This window comes from Poeciliopsis prolifica, unplaced genomic scaffold, assembly GCF_027474105.1.
Source record: "Poeciliopsis prolifica strain line A6 unplaced genomic scaffold, Auburn_PproV2 SCAFFOLD063, whole genome shotgun sequence".
NCBI classification, from domain to species: domain Eukaryota; kingdom Metazoa; phylum Chordata; class Actinopteri; order Cyprinodontiformes; family Poeciliidae; genus Poeciliopsis; species Poeciliopsis prolifica.
In genome coordinates, this window is record NW_026562438.1 from 2,160,001 (window position 1) to 2,181,852 (window position 21,852).

At 46.9% G+C, this 21,852-nt stretch overlaps 1 pseudogene; it reads left to right on the plus strand.

Annotated features, from left to right (window-relative positions):
• Positions 1-20,127, plus strand: part of LOC129379986 (unconventional myosin-Ie-like) — a 24,953-nt pseudogene extending 4,826 nt beyond the window's left edge.
• Positions 20,128-21,852: the final 1,725 nt, after the last annotated feature.

Genomic DNA, 21,852 nt, shown 5'->3' on the forward strand with positions numbered 1-21,852 from the left:
TGCCCCCAGGCGCAGTACGAGAATCCGCCCCACATCTACGCTCTGGCCGACTGCATGTACCGGAACATGATGATCGACGCGAGAACCAGTGCGTCATCATCAGGTGGCGGAGCCTCTGAAACGGCTCCAACCAGAGAGACGGCTGAATGTGAAACTACTTCCTGTCTCCTCAGCGGCGAGAGCGGAGCCGGGAAAACCGTCGCTGCCAAGTACATCATGAGCTACGTGTCCAAGTGTCTGGAGGGGGACAGAAAGTACAGGTGTGTCCTGCTGCTGCCGTGGTTACAGTCACTAGAGACAGGTATGGAGTCCAGACCGAATGCTGAGACGTTTCCTTTGGTGCTGAACTCCACCAACCCTCCTGAGCTAGGTTCTAGATATACTGACTCAGATGAAGCAGCAGACTCTGTGTTGCTGCTGCAGCGCCGGTGGCTGATTGCTGCTGCAGCGCCGGTGGCTGATTGCTGCTGCAGCGCCGGTGGCTGATTGCTGCTGCAGCGCGGTGGCTGATTGCTGCTGCAGCGCCGGTGGCTGATTGCTGCTCCTTTGGCTCGACTTGCTCTGCATCTGCGAGTGACGATGAAACCGATTTTAGGTTTTTATTATTGTCACTAATCTTTTGAGTCTGGAATCGATCTGGACACTCAGGAGGAGACAGGAAGAGACGGGAGGAACATGAGGAGACGGGAGGAGACATGAGGAGACGGGAGGAGACATGAGGAGACCTGAGAGACATGAGGAGACGGGAGGAGACATGAGGAGACGGGGGAGACGGGAGGAGACATGAGGAGACCTGAGAGACATGAGGAGACCTGAGGAGACATGAGGAGACGGGAGGAGAACATGAGGAGACCTGAGGAGACATGAGGAGACGGGAGGAGACATGAGGAGACGGGGGGAGACGGGAGGAGACATGAGGAGACGGGAGGAGACATGAGGAGACCTGAGGAGACCTGAGGAGACGGGAGGAGACATGAGGAGACGGGAGGAGACATGAGGAGACGGGAGGAGACATGAGGAGACCTGAGGAGACGGGAGGAGACATGAGGAGAACGGGAGGAGACATGAGGAGACGGGAGGAGACATGAGGAGACGGGAGGAGACATGAGGAGACATGAGGAGACCTGAGGAGACATGAGGAGACGGGAGGAGACATGAGGAGACGGGAGGAGACAGGAGGAGACGGAAGGAGACATGAGGAGACATGAGGAGACGGGAGGAGACGGGAGGAGACATGAGGAGACGGAGGAGACATGAGGAAACGGGAGGAGACATGAGAGAACGGGAGGAGACATGAGGAGACGGGAGGAGACATGAGGAGACGGGAGGAGACATGAGAGACGTGAGGAGACATGAGAGACAAGGAGACGGGAGGAGACATGAGGAGACGGGAGGAGACATGAGGAGACGGGAGGAGACATGAGGAGACATGAGGAGACCTGAGAGACGGGAGGAGCATGAGGAGACATGAGGAGACGGGAGGAGACATGAGGAGACGGGGGAGGAGACATGAGGAGACGGGAGGAGACATGAGGAGACATGAGGAGACGGGAGAGGACATGAGGAGACATGAGGAGACGGGAGGAGACATGAGGAGACGGGAGGAGACATAGGAACATGAGGAGACGGGAGGAGACATGAGGAGACGGGAGGAGACATGAGGAGACGGGAGGAGACATGAGGAGACATGAGGAGACCTGAGGAGACGGGAGGAGACATGAGGAACATGAGGAGACGGAGGAGACATGAGGAGACGGGAGGAGACATGAGGAGACGGGAGGAGACATGAGGAGACGGGAGGAGACATGAGGAGACGGAGGAGACATGAGGAAGACGGGAGGAGACATTAGGAGACGGGAGGAGACATGAGGAGACATTAGGAGACGGGAGGAGACATGAGGAGACATGAGGAGACGGGAGGAGACATGAGGAGACGGGAGGAGACGGGAGGAGACATGAGGAGACATGAGGAGACGGGAGGAGACGGCTCTGGGTCTGCATCACTGCTGTGGCGGCAGCCCGTTACCATGGTAACCACGTTTGCTTGTCTCTAGCGGGTCAAGACATCATCCTACAGTCCCAACCCCCTGCTGGAGGCTTTTGGTAACGCAAAGACAGTCCGCAACAACAACTCCAGCAGATTTGTGAGTACTATAGTACTACACAGTAATAGACAGTACTACACACTAGCAGTACTACACAGTACTACACAGTACTACACTCTAGCAGTACTACACAGTACTACACAGTACTACACAGTACTACACAGTACTACACAGTACTACACAGTACTACACAGTAATACACAGTACTACACAGTACTACACAGTACTACACAGTACTACACAGTACTACACAGTACTACACAGTACTACACTCTACTACCAGTACTACACAGTACTACACAGTACTAACACTACTCTAGCAGTACTACACAGTACTACACAGTACTACACAGTACTACACAGTACTACACAGTACTACACAGTACTACACAGTACTACACAGTACTACACAGTACTACACAGTACTACACAGTACTACACAGTACTACACAGTACTACACAGTACTACACTCTAGCAGTACTACACAGTACTACACAGTACTACACTCTAGCAGTACTACACAGTACTACACAGTACTACACAGTAATACACTCTAGCAGTACTACACAGTACTACACAGTACTACACAGTACTACACAGTACTACACAGTACTACACAGTACTACACAGTACTACACAGTACTACACAGTACTACACAGTACTACACAGTACTACACAGTACTACACTCTAGCAGTACTACACAGTACTACACAGTACTACACTCTAGCAGTACTACACAGTACTACACAGTACTACACTCTAGCAGTACTACACAGTACTACACAGTACTACACAGTACTACACTCTAGCAGTACTACACAGTACTACACAGTACTACACTCTAGCAGTACTACACAGTACTACACAGTACTACACAGTAATACACTCTAGCAGTACTACACAGTACTACACAGTACTACACAGTACTACACTCTAGCAGTACTACACAGTACTACACAGTACTACACAGTACTACACTCTAGCAGTACTACACAGTACTACACAGTACTACACAGTACTACACAGTACTACACAGTACTACACAGTACTACACAGTACTACACAGTACTACACAGTACTACACAGTACTACACAGTACTACACAGTACTACACAGTAATACACAGTAATACACTCTAGCAGTACTACACAGTACTACACAGTACTACACTCTAGCAGTACTACACAGTACTACACAGTACTACACAGTACTACACAGTACTACACAGTACTACACAGTACTACACAGTACTACACAGTACTACACAGTACTACACAGTACTACACAGTACTACACAGTACTACACAGTACTACACAGTACTACACAGTACTACACAGTACTACACAGTACTACACAGTACTACACAGTACTACACAGTACTACACAGCACTACACAGTACTACACAGTACTACACAGCACTACACAGTACTACACAGTACTACACTCTAGCAGTACTACACAGTAATACACTCTAGCAGTACTACACAGTACTACACAGTACTACACAGTACTACACAGTACTACACAGCACTACACAGTACTACACAGTACTACACAGTACTACACAGTACTACACAGTACTACACTCTAGCAGTACTACACAGTACTACACAGTAATACACTCTAGCAGTACTACACAGTACTACACAGTACTACACAGTACTACACAGTAATACACTCTAGCAGTACTACACAGTACTACACAGTAATACACTCTAGCAGTACTACACAGTACTACACAGTACTACACAGTACTACACAGTAATACACTCTAGCAGTACTACACAGTACTACACAGTACTACACAGTAATACACTCTAGCAGTACTACACAGTACTACACAGTAATACACTCTAGCAGTACTACACAGTACTACACAGTACTACACTCTAGCAGTACTACACAGTACTACACAGTAATACACTCTAGCAGTACTACACAGTACTACACTCTAGCAGTACTACACAGTACTACACAGTAATACACTCTAGCAGTACTACACAGTACTACACAGTACTACACTCTAGCAGTACTACACAGTACTACACAGTACTACACAGTACTACACAGTACTACACAGTACTACACAGTACTACACAGTACTACACAGTACTACACAGTACTACACAGTACTACACAGTAATACACAGTACTACACAGTACTACACAGTACTACACAGTACTACACAGTACTACACAGTACTACACAGCACTACACAGTACTACACAGTACTACACAGTACTACACAGTACTACACAGTACTACACAGTACTACACAGTACTACACAGTACTACACAGTACTACACTCTAGCAGTACTGCACAGTAATACACAGTACTACACAGTACTACACAGTACTACACAGTAATACACTCTAGCAGTACTACACAGTACTACACAGTACTACACTCTAGCAGTACTACACAGTAATACACAGTACTACACAGTACTACACAGTACTACACAGTAATACACTCTAGCAGTACTACACAGTACTACACAGTACTACACAGTAATACACTCTAGCAGTACTACACAGTACTACACAGTACTACACAGTAATACACTCTAGCAGTACTACACAGTACTACACAGTACTACACAGTAATACACTCTAGCAGTACTACACAGTACTACACAGTAATACACTCTAGCAGTACTGCACAGTACTACACAGTACTACACAGTAATACACTCTAGCAGTACTACACATACTACACAGTACTACACAGTAATACACTCTAGCAGTACTACACAGTACTACACAGTACTACACAGTAATACACTCTAGCAGTACTACACAGTACTACACAGTAATACACTCTAGCACTACACTACACAGTACTACACAGCACTACACAGTACTACACAGTACTACACAGTACTACACAGTACTACACAGTACTACACAGTACTACACAGTACTACACAGTAATACACTCTAGCAGTACTACACAGTACTACACAGTACTACACAGTAATACACTCTAGCAGTACTACACAGTACTACACAGTAATACACTCTAGCAGTACTACACAGTACTACACAGTACTACACACAGTACTACACAGTAATACACTCTAGCAGTACTACACAGTACTACACAGTACTACACAGTACTACACAGTACTACACAGTACTACACAGTACTACACAGTACTACACAGTACTACACAGTACTACACAGTACTACACAGTACTACACAGCACTACACAGTACTACACAGTACTACACAGTACTACACAGTACTACACTCTAGCAGTACTACACAGTACTACACAGTAATACACTCTAGCAGTACTACACAGTACTACACAGTACTACACAGTACTACACAGTAATACACTCTAGCAGTACTACACAGTACTACAGAGTAATACACTCTAGCAGTACTACACAGTACTACACAGTAATACACTCTAGCAGTACTACACAGTACTACACAGTAATACACTCTAGCAGTACTACACAGTACTACACAGTAATACACTCTAGCAGTACTACACAGTACTACACAGTACTACACAGTAATACACAGTAATACACTCTAGCAGTACTACACAGTACTACACAGTAATACACTCTAGCAGTACTACACAGTAATACACAGTAATACACTCTAGCAGTACTACACAGTACTACACAGTAATACACTCTAGCAGTACTACACAGTACTACACAGTACTACACAGTACTACACAGTACTACACAGTAATACACAGTAATACACAGTAATACACTCTAGCAGTACTACACAGTACTACACAGTAATACACTCTAGCAGTACTACACAGTACTACACAGTACTACAGAGTAATACACTCTAGCAGTACTACACAGTACTACACAGTAATACACTCTAGCAGTACTACACAGTACTACACAGTAATACACTCTAGCAGTACTACACAGTACTACACAGTAATACACTCTAGCAGTACTACACAGTACTACACAGTAATACACTCTAGCAGTACTACACAGTACTACACAGTACTACACAGTAATACACAGTAATACACTCTAGCAGTACTACACAGTACTACACAGTAATACACTCTAGCAGTACTACACAGTAATACACAGTAATACACTCTAGCAGTACTACACAGTACTACACAGTAATACACTCTAGCAGTACTACACAGTACTACACAGTACTACACAGTACTACACAGTACTACACAGTAATACACAGTAATACACAGTAATACACTCTAGCAGTACTACACAGTACTACACAGTAATACACTCTAGCAGTACTACACAGTACTACACAGTACTACACAGTACTACACAGTAATACACAGTAATACACTCTACTCTAGCAGTACTACACAGTACTACACAGTAATACACTCTAGCAGTACTACACAGTACTACACAGTAATACACTCTAGCAGTACTACACAGTACTACACAGTAATACACTCTAGCAGTACTACACAGTACTACACAGTACTACACAGTACTACACAGTAATACACAGTAATACACTCTAGCAGTACTACACAGTACTACACAGTAATACACTCTAGCAGTACTACACAGTACTACACAGTACTACACAGTACTACACAGTACTACACAGTACTACACAGTACTACACAGTACTACACAGTACTACACAGTACTACACAGTACTACACAGTACTACACAGTACTACACAGTACTACACAGTAATACACAGTAATACACTCTAGCAGTACTACACAGTAATACACTCTAGCAGTACTACACAGTACTACACAGTAATACACAGTACTACACAGTACTACACAGTAATACACTCTAGCAGTACTACACAGTACTACACAGTAATACACTCTAGCAGTACTACACAGTACTACACAGTACTACACAGTAATACACTCTAGCAGTACTACACAGTAATACACAGTACTACCAGCAGGCCTTTTGTCTGTGCAGGGAAAGTACTTTGAGATCCAGTTCAGTCGGGGCGGAGCTCCTGATGGGGGGAAAATCTCCAACTTCCTGCTGGAGAAAAGTCGAGTCGTCTCCCAGAACCCCGGGGAGAGAAACTTCCACATCTACTACCAGGTACGTACTAGTGAGGTACCTCGGTGTACCGGGACGCCGGGCTTCACCTGTCTCTCTGTGATGATGTCAGCTTCTGGGCGGAGCCAGCGGGGAGCAGAGGGAGAACCTGGGGGTCACGACCCCGGACTACTATTTCTACCTGAACCAGTCGGGAACGTACACGGTGGAGGACGTGGACGACAGGAAGGACTTCTCCGACACCATGGTGACCACGGACCCTTCCCCGTCCCCGAGTCTGTCTCCATGGTAACCGTCCCTCTGTCCCCAGGCCGCCATGTCCGTCGTGGGTCTGACTCTGGACGATCAGGACTCGGTTCTGCAGCTGGTCGCAGGAATCCTTCACCTGGGGAACATCGGCTTCCGGGAGGAGAACAACTACGCCGTGGTGGAGAGCCAGGACTGTGGGTGGCCCAACAGAACCAAACCCATCAGAACCCATCAGAACCCATCAGAACCCGGGTTCTCCTGTCCTCAGTCTTTCCTCACAACGCCGTGTTTCTCCCCTCCGTCCCCTCCAGTCCTGGCGTTCCCGTCTTTCCTGCTGGGAATCTCTCAGGACGGACTCTGCAACAAGCTCACCAGCCGGGTCATGGACAGCAAGTGGGGCGGCAAGACCGAGTCCATCTCCGTCACCCTGAACACGGAGCAGGCCTGCTTCTCCAGGGACGCCCTGTCCAAAGCGCTCTACACGCGCCTCTTCGACTACCTGGTGGACGTGAGTCCCAGCGTCCGTCCCCGTCTCTGGTTGTCCCCGTCCGTCTCAGCCGGTGTCTCCTGTGTCTCAGTGCGTCAACCGGGCCATGCAGAAGGAGACGGAGGAGCTGAACGTCGGAGTCCTGGACATCTACGGCTTCGAGATCTTCCAGGTAAACGGGTTTCTGTTTCTGGATGAGGATGGAGGCTGCTGTGCTCTGAATATTATTTTAATATTAATATTACTGTCATTATTGTTGATGGTTTGATTCTTATGCTTGTTTCTGTTTTCATCATCAAAAATAGTGATTTTTTTATCATCTAAAATCACGACTCAGTGGAAACGGCAACATTCTGCTGTCCTCCATCCAGATGGACAATAAAACAGTTTTAATATAAGTTTAATATTTCACGAAACATACGTACAAAACTCCTCAATGAAACATAAAATATTTTAAAATCACACCAGACGAGTGAATCGCAGCCGGCGAGACGCTGAACTGATGCGGTGAAGCAGCTGCAGCTGCAGCACAACAAGTTTTAATGTCACAATACAGTTTTAGCAAGTTGCTCAAAGTCTAAACTGCTATTGTTGTGCATTTAGCCCAGAGCTTCTCAATGCCAGTCCTCAGCTCCCTGCCTGCATGTTTTAGACGAGCCTCTATTGCAGAACCGCTGATCCAAATGATCACATGACCACCGAGAGCTGCAGCAGGCGGCTGATCAGCTCCAGGTGAAAGGAAACAACTAAAACATGCAGGCAGGAGGCCTGAGAAACTCTGCTTTAAGGTGGGAAGTTTACCTTCGAGCAAACGACCCGCAGCGCCCTCTGCTGTCCTCTGAGTGCCCCGTTCAGAAACACTAAGGTGTTCTGGAAGAATAATGAACCCCCAAGTCACAGAGCATCCCATGCTAAGAGCTTAGATACCATCAGCCAACTTTTCATTCCCAAATGTTCCAGCCACGGTGTGAAACAACCCGTTTCACAAACAGTGAACAACATAAGTTGTGTCCGGATTCAGGTCTGCGTCCTTCGAAGGACGGATTTATAGGCCGATTCCGTTATAGCGTGGCGACAAGACCTGCTTCCTCCTTTCCCCCAGTTCACTCAGAACGACCTGCAGCTAACAGGAAGGCCGACGGACCGCTGGCAGCCTCAGACCTTATATGGAAATGGGACCGTTGCACTCCGAAGTGAAGGGGGCGCCATTTCCTACTTCATCATCGGTTTCATGGTTTAATTTTCTCTTGAAATCTGTGATATATTTTCACCTTTATGAAGGATTTTTACTCTCAGCATGAATTTGATCTTCTCTCTATTATTTACTTAGTGCAGCTCACAGTTTTAACAGATTCTGTAGCTTCCTGTGTTCTTCAATATCTGCTCCTCAGTCGCATCTTTTGGGTCTGATGCTGCCTCTAGAGGCGTGGGGTGGTAGCACAACTAATATCATTACATTACTAAATCAGAATAGCACAAAATCTATTCCCTAAAAACAGGAGGAGTGAGACCCATTGTCGATGTGGTCCTGGTCAGGTTGAGGCCATTCTATGTGCTAACAGTTAGACAAGTCCATCAGGGCAACTTCCAGGTGGCCCGGAATCGGAACAACCGAACAATCGGTTTCTCGCTCTCTCCCTTTGAACGATTTCCAAATGTGTGGAATCAGCACTGCAGCCACATGGCAGGGATGAGACGAGCTGCTGTTTCTCTGGCTCGGCCCAGAGAGGAAGCCGCAATGCAGACCCAGAACTGGCAACACGTCTACTGATGCTGGGATTCTCCATCAACTGGGAAAACACTTTGGTTTTCCATCTCAGATGATCGTTTATCTGGAGCCTGAATTCAGTCATGATTAGGCCCGATTGGCACAGCAGAGAATGACTGGATGGAGGAAGTGAACACCTGGACACACACAGGAAGTGAACACCTGGACACACACAGGAAGTGAACACCTGGACATCAGCCGTCCAGCTTCCCTTTAATGGAAGCTGAGACAGTGGGGGAGCGCCACCTGGTGGTGTTACAGTGAGTTACACTGAGGTTGGGGTGGAGACAGTTGGAGGAGGCTGGATGTGTCTCGATTCAATGCTTCTCTCTTCCGGTCCTTCCAACGATGCAGACCGTGAATTCAGACACAGCTAGTTTGTGAGCTAGCTAGCGCTAGTGCCCAGAACGTGTTCACCAAAGAGAAGGAGAGACGCTGAACAATGTTCTGAATATCAGCGAGGCGCGCATCGTTAGCAGCTTAGCGCCAAGCTGTCCATCGTTTCTGTAGAGAAGGAACCGACCATCACTCAGACTTTCTTGGTGCTAGCAGAGGCAGTTGCGACGCTCATCCTTTAACAGAACTTTCCCCACTGATGTGAAAATCAGCAGCTCAACCAGGCGCTGCTGCTTCTTCTGCTTTCAGAAAAACGGTTTTGAGCAATTCTGCATCAACTTTGTGAACGAGAAGCTGCAGCAGATCTTCATCGAGCTGACGCTGAAGGCTGAGCAGGTGAGCCGGAGAGCTGAGCGCAACGGGGCCCGATTCTGGTTCTGATCCCGATCTGGTTCTGCAGGAGGAGTACGTCCAGGAGGGGATCCATTGGACCCCCATCGAGTATTTCAACAACAAGGTGGTCTGTGACCTCATCGAGTCCAAACTGGTGAGTGGACCGACCCGCAGGCGGCTGGGGGCGGAGCCTCACGCGTCACTCCCTCCATCCGTCTGTTCATTTTCCAGAATCCTCCTGGGGTGATGAGCGTCCTGGACGACGTCTGCGCCACGATGCACGCCAAAGGAGAGGGGGCGGACCAGACGCTGCTGCAGAAGCTGCAGGGACAGATCGGGACGCACGAACACTTCAGCAGCTGGAACCGCGGCTTCATCATCCACCACTACGCCGGCAAGGTCTGACCCAACCACCCCGACCTCCCCTGACCTCCTCCGACCTCACCTGTTGCTCGCCCATCTCTCGCTCTCAGGTGTCGTATGATGTCGGCGGGTTCTGTGAGCGGAACCGGGACGTCCTCTTCAATGACATCATCGAGTTGATGCAGAGCAGCGAGTTGTGAGTTCAGCTCGTGTTTCTGAGGACATTTCAGGTTCACACCACAGCGCCTCCAGATGGTCAGCTGCTGTCACTGCAGGTCCAAGTGGTTTGGTTCTGGTCCTCTGTCAGCTGTTTAACCCTTATGTTTAATTAACTTCCTGTCATCTAACTTGGCCAGTGTCACTTTAAGCTGTGGTGCAGGAAGCTGTGACCCTTCAGAATAAGAGGTAGTTTAATCTGTGATGTGTTCGTGGTCAGTCCGTTCATCAGAGCGCTGTTCCCGGAGAACCTGGAGGCGGAAAAACGAGGCCGGCCGACCACGGCCAGCAGCAAAATCAAGGTGAGTCGAGTCTTCAGCAGGTTGTGGTGACCAGATACCAGGCTGGTCCTTGACCTTTGACCTCCACTCCTCCAGAAACAGGCCAACAGTCTGGTCCAGACTCTGATGAAGTGCACGCCACATTACATCCGGTGCATCAAACCCAACGAGACCAAGCGGCCCGAGACTGGGAGGAGACCCGGGTCCGGCACCAGGTGGAGTACCTGGGCCTGCGGGAGAACATCCGGGTCCGCCGGGCCGGATATGCTTACCGCCGCGTCTTCAGCAAGTTCCTGCACAGGTTCTGCATCAAGCCCACACAACCAGAACCGGCTGCTGGCTCGGACGCTCTAAACGGGTCTGGCGGTCTGCAGGTACGCCATCCTGACCAGAGAGACCTGGCCCGAGTGGCGGGGCGAGCAGCGCCAGGGCGTCCTGCACCTGCTGCGCTCAGTCAACATGGATCAGGACCAGTTCCAGCTGGGGACAGCCAAGGTCTTCATCAAAGCTCCGGAGTCGGTAAGATACCCCCTGCAGGTCCATGGAACGGTTCCTTGGGAGGTTCTGGTTCTGCAACAGTACTTCCTCCTCCAACACCAGCTCAAAGGTTCTGCTCTCTTTGTCTGTGCAGCTCTTCCTGCTGGAGGAGATGCGTGAGAGGAAATTCAACGGCTATGCCCGCGTCATCCAGAAGGCATGGCGCAAACACATCGCCGTCCGCAAATACGTCAGGATGAGGGCGGAAGGTCAGCGGTTCTACCTCAGACAGGAGTCCTGGTCCGGTTTGAGTCCTCACAGATCATTCTTTTTCCAGCCTCAGACATTCTGCTGAACAAGAAGGAACGCCGCAAGAACAGCATCAACAGGAACTTCGTAGGTGACTACATCGGAACCGACAACCACCTGAGATCCGGCAGTTTGTGGGCCGGCGAGAGGATCGACTTTGCTGACGTGGTCGTCAAGTTCGACCGACGCTTCAAGGTACGAACCGCAAAAACTGAAGGTTCTTCATGTCCTCAGGGGCGTCACCTTCTAGGAATAATTTCCCTCTAGAGAGTGATTGACTTCTGGCTATTTGGAGATGACCTTTGACCTGATTACTGCTGTTGGGTCCGTCCTTGTGATGTCAAGTCACACCTGGATGTTTGTCCAAGTGATGGAGGTTCTCCTCTTTTTCTCCTGAAGCTCTTGACTTGTGTGGTCCAGATGTGCTGGTTCTGTCCCGGTTCTTTCTGCTGTTGTAAACCAGATGTTCTCCAACCCGTTTTTGTTGCTGCTGTTTTGCAGACGACGAAGCGTGACCTCATCCTGACCCCAAAGTTCTTGTATCTGATTGGCCGAGAAAAGGTGAAGCAAGGTCCGGATAAGGGTCAGATCCATGAGGTTCTTAAGAGGAAGATCCAGCTCAACCGAATCCAGTCAGTTTCTCTTAGGTAAGAGTCCAGAACCAGAGGGGAACCACCTGGACCCAGCGTTGGTTCTGATGGTTCTGGCCCGCCCGTCTGTCTGGCAGCACTCTGCAGGACGACTTCTTCATTGTCCATGAAGAAGAGTACGACAGCGTCCTGCAGAGCGTCTTCAAGACCGAGTTCCTCAGTCTGCTGGTGAAACGGTACCAGGAGAACACGGACCGCAAGCTGGCACTAAAGTTCAACAACCTGTGAGTACCAGAACCCCACCTGAACATGACCAGAACCCCACCTGAACATGACCAGAACCCCACCTGAACATGACCAGAACCCGTCCTGAATCTGTCCTCCATCCAGCCTGGAGTTCAAGGTGAAGAAGGGCCGCCATCTGTTCAGCTCATCCGGTTCCAGGCAGATCCAGTTCCAGGCGGGCCAGGGAGATGAGGTGGTTCTGAAGCCCAGTGGTAAGGTTCTGCACGTCTCCATCGGGCCGGGCCTCCCAAAGAACTCCAGTAAGTTCTGACCCAGTTCATCCCCATGACAGAACCTTCATGTCTCCTCCTGATCACTTCCTGTGTCTGACCTGCAGGACCGACCCGGAAGGATAACCGGAAGAGCCGCTACATGGGGGCCAGGCTCCGCCCACCTACCAGAACCACTCAGGTACCAGCTAGTCTCTCTCTGGACCAGAACCTCTCTGAAACCGGTTCTGGAATCTCATCACTTCTTTTATTTCTGCTGCAGCACCTCTCAGCCGAGGGGGCGGGGCTTCCAGAGGAGGCCCCGCCCCTCCAGAGGGTCCACCCTAAGGCAGCAGTCCAGCATGGACCAACCCACCCTGCCCCGCCTCCAGAACCAGCACCGGCCCAGCAACCGGCCGCCCCAGAACCAGGACATGGGGTTCATGAACGTCCCTGACCAGGGAGCAGCAGGGTGAGGTCCAGAAGCCTCAGCGGTCAAAGGTCACCTCCAGGCAGCTGCTCTGCTGCCCAGCGGTGACGTGTGTCGATACTCCTGGCCCGCAGGTTCCACAGGCGCCTCTCCAAGGAGGTGAAGCCGGTACCGGGAGCGGGTCGGCCTAAACCCAAACCTCGGTCCCCCCAGTGCAGAGCTCTTTACGCCTACGACGCCCAGGACACCGACGAGCTGAGCTTCAACGCCGATGACGTCATCGAGATCCTCACTGAAGGTAGGTCTGCAACCGGACTGGGTCCAGTGGACCCGCTGGTACCGGCTGGGTCCAGTGGACCCGCTGGTACCGGCTGGGTCCAGGCCGGGTTTACATGGTCAGGTCCTGTTTCCGTTACAATAACTGAAAACACAGATTGATGTCAACAATAAATGAAAACCACAGGTCATCCAGAGCCGTTTCCATGCTAATCTCCCTTGAATTGGGCTAATTGGACCTGAGCTTCCGCGTTCGAGGAAAAACGGCTCAATAGTTTCCGATCTGTTGAAAAACTGTACTTTGCGCCGGGTTTCTGCAGGGCTTTCCCAAGCTAACAGTTAATAATGTACATCGATCAGAAGCCCCAACAATAAGCCGAAGAAAGGTTTTAAGATGTTCGCCTCGTTATACATTCACAGATACGAAGGTGAGTTTTACTTTCTTTAAACTTTGTGGATAACATTAGCTTTAGGTCATTGTGGCTAATATTAGCTTTAGCTTATTGTGGCTAATATTAGCTTTAGCTCATTGTGGCTAATATTAGCTTTAGCTCATTGTGGCTAATATTAGCTTTAGCTCATTGTGGCTAATATTAGCTTTAGCTCATTGTGGATAATATTAGCTTTAGCTCATTGTGGCTAACATTAGCTTTAGCTTGTGCTAGTAGACAATATTCTCCGACATTTTTCTTGTAAAAATCTGCTATTTAAGTATCGAAACATTTCTCGTCCATTCTAACAGACAATGTTTGTACCTTATTCTCAAGTATATTACGTGTTTATTGTTAACGTGAATAAACGCAATGCGGGGCGGGGGGCGGATTATGTTCAGGGTTTTTGCTTCCAGCCTGATGAAGCACAACAAGTCCAGAGCTTAACTACAGCAGCTCTGAGTTCTGCTTCAGCTGAATGTTCAGGTTCAGAGTTGACTTTTAAAAAAATATGGCCGTGCTGCTTAAGGTTATTTCGTTTTATTACTCTTGCATGCTTGTTGTGAAGGGCTCAACAGGACAGTGTTTACAGCGGTGTGTACAGGCGGATCAGTTTCTGGGCTGTCCGGCTCTGCGCTCTCGTTCCCAAAAACTCGTTGTTTCAGGCTGAATGCAGAAGCGATTCAATGGGAATAACACAGGAAACATCTCCTGTACCGTCATCTTCAGGCTGAAGAAGCTGATCAGGAGTGAAGTGAAGGCTGCAAACTTTGTTGTGCGGCGTTAGCTTCAACTGGTAGCTTCATCTGGTAGCTTCAACTGGTAGCTTTAACTGGTAGCTTTAACTGATAGCTTCAACTGGTATCTTTAACTGGTAGCTTCAACTTGTAGCTTCAACTGGTGGCTTTAACTGATAGCTTCAACTGGTAGCTTTAACTGGTAGCTTCAACTGGTAGCTTCAACTGGTAGCTTTTAACTGGTAGCTTCAACTGGTAGCTTTTAACTGGTAGCTTGAACTGGTAGCTTGAACTGGTAGCTTCAACTGGTAGCTTCAACTGGTAGCTTTTAACTGGTAGCTTGAACTGGTAGCTTGAACTGGTAACTTCATCTGGTAGCTTTTAACTGGTAGCTTCAACTGGTAGCTTCAACTGGTAGCTTTAACTGATAGTTTCAACTGGTAGCTTTAACTGGTAGCTTCAACTGGTAGCTTCAACTGGTAGCTTTTAACTGGTAGCTTGAACTGGTAGCTTGAACTGGTAGCTTCAACTGGTAGCTTCAACTGGTAGCTTTTAACTGGTAGCTTGAACTGGTAACTTCATCTGGTAGCTTTTAACTGGTAGCTTGAACTGGTAACTTCATCTGGTAGCTTTTAACTGGTAGCTTTAACTGATAGCTTCAACTGGTAGCTTCAACTGGTAGCTTTAACTGATAGCTTCAACTGGTAGCTTTAACTGGTAGCTTCAACTGGTAGCTTTAACTGATAGCTTCAACTGGTAGCTTCAACTGGTAGCTTCAACTGGTAGCTTCAACTGGTAGCTTTAACTGATAGCTTCAACTGGTAGCTTCAACTGGTAGCTTTAACTGATAGTTTCATCTGGTAGCTTCAACTGGTAGCTTTAACTGATAGCTTCAACTGGTAGCTTCAACTGGTAGCTTCAACTGGTAGCTTCAACTGGTAGCTTTAACTGATAGCTTCAACTGGTAGCTTCAACTGGTAGCTTTAACTGATAGCTTCAACTGGTAGCTTCAACTGGTAGCTTTAACTGATAGTTTCATCTGGTAGCTTCAACTGGTAGTTTCATCTGGTAGCTTCAACTGGTAGCTTTTAACTGGTAGCTTGAACTGGTAACTTCATCTGGTAGCTTTTAACTGGTAGCTTGAACTGGTAGTTTCATCTGGTAGCTTCAACTGGTAGCTTTTAACTGGTAGCTTGAACTGGTAACTTCATCTGGTAGCTTTAACTGGTAGCTTCAACTGGTAGCTTTAACTGATAGCTTCAACTGGTAGCTTTAACTGGTAGCTTCAACTGGTAGCTTTAACTGAGGTCTTCAACTGGTAGCTTTAACAGGTAGCTTCATCTGGTAGCTTTAACTGGTAGTTTCATCTGGTAGCTTCAACTGGTAGCTTTTAACTGGTAGCTTGAACTGGTAGCTTGAACTGGTAACTTCATCTGGTAGCTTTTAACTGGTAGCTTCAACTGGTAGCTTTAACTGATAGCTTCAACTGGTAGCTTTAACTGGTAGCTTTAACTGGTAGCTTCAACTGGTAGCTTTAACTGATATCTTCAACTGGTAGCTTTAACTGGTAGCTTCAACTGGTAGCTTCAACTGGTAGCTTTTAACTGGTAGCTTGAACTGGTAGCTTGAACTGGTAGCTTGAACTGGTAACTTCATCTGGTAGCTTTTAACTGGTAGCTTTAACTGATAGCTTCAACTGGTAGCTTCAACTGGTAGCTTTAACTGATAGCTTCAACTGGTAGCTTTAACTGGTAGCTTCAACTGGTAGCTTTAACTGATAGCTTCAACTGGTAGCTTTAACTGGTAGCTTCAACTGGTAGCTTCAACTGGTAGCTTCAACTGATAGTTTCATCTGGTAGCTTCATCTGGTAGCTTCAACTGGTAGACTTAACTGGTAGCTTTAACTGATAGTTTCATCTGGTAGCTTCAACTGGTAGCTTCAACTGGTAGACTTAACTGGTAGCTTTAACTAGTAGCTTCATCTGGTAGCTTCAACTGGTAGCTTCAACTGGTAGACTTAACTGGTAGCTTTAACTAGTAGCTTCATCTGGTAGCTTCAACTGGTAGCTTTAACAGGTAGCTTCATCTGGTAGCTTTAACTGGTAGTTTCATCTGGTAGCTTCAACTGGTAGCTTTTAACTGGTAGCTTGAACTGGTAGCTTGAACTGGTAGCTTGAACTGGTAACTTTATGGTAGCTTTTAACTGGTAGCTTCAACTGGTAGCTTTAACAGGTAGCTTCATCTGGTAGCTTTAACTGATAGCTTCAACTGGTAGCTTTAACTGGTAGCTTTAACTGGTAGCTTTAACTGATATCTTCAACTGGTAGCTTTAACTGGTAGCTTCAACTGGTAGCTTTAACTGATAGCTTCAACTGGTAGTTTCAACTGGTAGCTTTAACTGGTAGCTTCAACTGGTAGCTTCAACTGGTAGCTTCAACTGGTAGCTTCAACTGGTAGCTTTAACTGGTAGCTTCAACTGGTAGCTTTAACTGATAGCTTCAACTGGTAGCTTCAACTGGTAGCTTCAACTGGTAGCTTCAACTGGTAGCTTCAACTGATAGCTTCAACTGGTAGCTTCAACTGGTAGCTTTAACTGATATCTTCAACTGGTAGCTTTAACTGATAGCTTCAACTGGTAGCTTCAACTGGTAGCTTCAACTGGTAGCTTCAACTGATAGCTTTAACTGGTAGCTTCAACTGGTAGCTTCAACTGGTAGCTTCAACTGATAGCTTCAACTGATAGCTTCAACTGGTAGCTTTAACTGATAGCTTCAACTGGTAGCTTCAACTGATAGCTTCAACTGGTAGCTTCAACTGGTAGCTTCAACTGGTAGCTTTAACTGGTAGCTTTAACTGGTAGCTTCAACTGGTAGCTTCAACTGGTAGCTTCAACTGGTAGCTTTAACTGGTAGCTTTAACTGGTAGCTTCAACTGGTAGCTTTAACTGGTAGCTTCAACTGGTAGCTTCAACTGGTAGCTTTAACTGGTAGCTTTAACTGGTAGCTTCAACTGGTAGCTTTAACTGGTAGCTTCAACTGGTAGCTTTAACTGGTAGCTTCAACTGGTAGCTTTAACTGGTAGCTTTAACTGGTAGCTTCAACTGGTAGCTTTAACTGGTAGCTTCAACTGGTAGCTTTAAACTGGTAGCTTCAACTGGTAGCTTCAACTGGTAGCTTTCACTGGTAGCTTAAACTGGTAACTTAGAATATATATAAACCACCTTCTACTTAATTCAGGGTCGGTTGGAAATCCATGAAAACGTAAATAAAGTGTATCATAGTATTGTTTTATTTGTGTCTTAAGTAGACTTTGGCTTTTATAGCAGTCATAGTAACTGAAAGCGAAAAAAAAGAGCCTTATTTGCGCATGAGGTTGTGACGTCAGCCCGGCAGCTATGAGATGTGTTTAAGCCATTGGTGCTTCTAGCACCCCCCACAGGCCTCAGGGTGAACTACAGCCAGTCCCCGCGGTTCTGTAGAGTCGTGGACCCGTTGGGACCGACTCTGCGGTTCTGCCTGGTGGAATCAAACTCATTTCGTTTGGGGCCAAATCAAGACCCTGGAGGCTCTTAAAGGGCCGGTCCACAAACTGCTAACATATCAATCCTTCAATTTAAATATTATTGAACATCTTTTCAGTCCCTCCAGAATCTCATAATATTGTACTTTCAATGTTTGTACAATAAAAAATCCAAGTGTTTGTGTTATTAATTTGGAAATTTTTGAAGTATTTGCACTTATTTATGACAAGGTTTTATGACATAAAATCTGCCCAACAAAGGCTGAGGCAGCTGTTTAGTACAAGAAAGTTTTTTGAGAAAAATTTGCAATGAATTCCTGATCATGTAAAGTTTGATGATTTTACATCAATTTCCACAGTAATTGTCAATAAACTGGAGGAACTGATTGGTATAAATTAATAAACAGATAAAACCTGCATTGACTTTATTAATAACATAATGTTTCAGCACACTTGAGTTTAGTCCCATGAAAAGCTTTGTTGGGGCTTCAGATGTGACGGATCTGGTCTGAAACCCCCTGCTGGGCTCAAACTAAGTTTATTGTTGTTACTGAAGTCGAGCGAGTCGGGTAAAAAAAATCCACTTGGTGTTTATTGTAAAGCAAATATGAAAAACGTGAGATAAAAATGAAAAAATGAGAAACAAAAGTTGGAGAGAACGTTTTGACTTCAAAATTAAAGTTTTGATAAATATGGCAATTTAATTTTGTTGAATTTTGCTATGAAAATATTTGCTATGTATTTATAATATTTTTGGAACATATTTTTGGGTGGAAATCTGTTTTTATTTCAGAGTTTGTTTAAGTATTAGGTCGTGTTGAGCTGGATTATTAAAATACTGCCACCGTAAATACAGATGAGGCTCATCAGTGAATCCAGCTGGAAACTTTCTGCACAAGAAATCAAAATCTAACAAACTTGTCGGCTGCGGTCCTGATTTTGTTCTGCAGTAAATATGAAGCTGTGGTTCTGACCCGTTCCTCTGGTTCCTGTCTCGTAGATCCGTCGGGTTGGTGGTTCGGCCGGCTGCGGGGCAGAGAGGGGATGTTCCCTGGAAACTACGTGGAGAAGCTCTAGACCTGGGTCGGGGTCAGAGGTCAACCATCAGGAGACACTTGGAGTCAAACACACAATGTTCTGGTCTGTTTCGTGGGCCTGGGTCGGTTCTGATGAGCGGTTCTGTGAAGGAGTCGTTCCATCAATGTTGACATCAGTGTTAGCATCTTGCTCCTCCTTCAGGCCTCAAACGTTTTATCTTCATCACAGTTTTTCTGTCTGATTGAATCATAAATTTAACTGAACCAAGTTCTGGTTCTGGACCGGCTGGTCCAGCATCAATTTACAAACATGTTTAACGATCAGATTTATGGTCTGCTCTGTTTCATCCTTCAGTGTCTGTCTGATTTCAGCCATTAATGGAGGCGGAGGTGGCACTACATTACCCAGAGTTCCAGTTGGAAGGAGTGCTGCCTTCAAGTGCTGCTGGAAATTAGACGTCTGATCAGTCCGTGATTTTTATACAGTCTGAATATTTCATATTAGCGCACATGTTGTAAATTAATCCTTTAAACTCAGAACAGATTTTAGATTAGAATCCGTATTTCTGACCAACAAATTAAATAAAATCTGATAAAAATCTGTCGACTCTGTTTTTGTTTCTCTGAGACTAAAGAAAAGTATTGAACAGAATTTACTGTAGTCCCGGTGCTGCCTGCAGGCGGCGCTGCAGCCTCAGTCAGACTGACTCCTTTTCATTAGTCAGATTGAAGAGTCGTCGGCCTTCATGGCCCCCTGCTGCGACCACAAGAAAACCCAAATGTTTTCTGTTCTGTGGGAAGTTGGGAAGGTTTCTTTTGTCGTTTTCAGGTGTTGGTATATTTGATTCAATCTTTTTCTGTTGTTTAAAATATTTAATGTTTGTAAATTGTCTGTGGCCTGAGATTCTTAGGGAACAGTTGTGCTGTTCGCTGAAGGGAAACTTCAGTGATGAATTTTGTCGTATTCGCTCCTGGTCTCTGGACAAATCTGTTTACGTTTGCCCTCTGACCTTTTGTGTTCTGACCACTTTATATTTTGAACATGTTTTATCTGACAAATATTAATGCGAGGCGACTTCCTGTTCTGAGCAGCTAGGGGTTCTGGTCCAGTAGTTCTCCAGAACGTGTTTCTGTTTTCCGAGCCTGGAGTGAGGCAGTGAAGCCGCCTTGACCTTTCACCCTGTTCTGTGCTAACGGTCGCCTCCTGCAGTGGGGAGTTTACCCGCTCACGTTCCGGTTCGAACCCCCCGCCAGGCGAGCCCGCGGTGCCCGTTAACGGCTGGGTTCGGTCGCTTCAGCAGAACCGGGGCGGTACCGCCTGGAAGCTAACGGCTAACAGATGGAGGAGTTTCTGCGGAGCTGCCGGCGGATCCTACAGGTACCGGAACCGTCCTTCGACCCAGTCCCGCTAAGGTTCGGCCGCGGAGCGGTACCGGGCCGCGCAGCGGTACCGCCGCAGCGCCGCTTTTATTTGATTTACTGAAATAAACCGATAAGCTGGTGTCACTTCCGCCTACACCGATCACTTTCAAAATAAAAGTCCCAGTCATGGTTTAAGAATTAACAACGGGAACCAGAACCGAAAAAAGAATTGGTACCGTTTTCCTGCAGCTGTAATAAGATTCAGAATAATGCATAAAAATTAGGCATTTTTCAGTTTTTGTACGTCATAGAAACGTCATGCAGAGTTTTTCTTTATCTTTTTCTTTATCTTTCTAACATTTCATTCTGGTTTGTTTTTTATACATGTTGCTGTAAGTTCAGTGTTTTTTCTTCTTCTGTGGTTTGCTCTAATAACGATAACTGTCTCTTTCATAAATCACCCATAAATGCAACCAATCACCTGATTGGTCCAGCTCAGCCACACCTGGAGAATTAAAGATGCATTCAGACCAACCCAGGATCAGGATCAGAATCAGTCTGTTTGTCTAGGACAGAGCTGGGCAAGTCCAGGCCTGGAGGGTCTCCTGCAACTTTACTTAACACACCTGAGTCAAATAATGAGGTCATTAGCAGGATTCTGGAGAACGGACTGGATTGGACTGGACTGAGGAGGTGATTCAGCTGATGGACCAGGACTGCCCTCCAGGACCAGGACTGCCCTCCAGGACCAGGACTGCCCTCCCCGGGTCTGAATGCAAGTTTGAATTCCAAAATGGACTCAAAACCGAACTGTCTCGGTCCGGTTCTAGTGGACTCTAAAGCGGTCTGAATGCAACTGACCAGAGACGCTTCAGCAGCAGGAAGTTAGCGACGGTGCAGGGCATTCTGGGTAATATATTGCTCTCAGTTGTCATATCGACAGGTTTGCGTGCCGACACCAAGC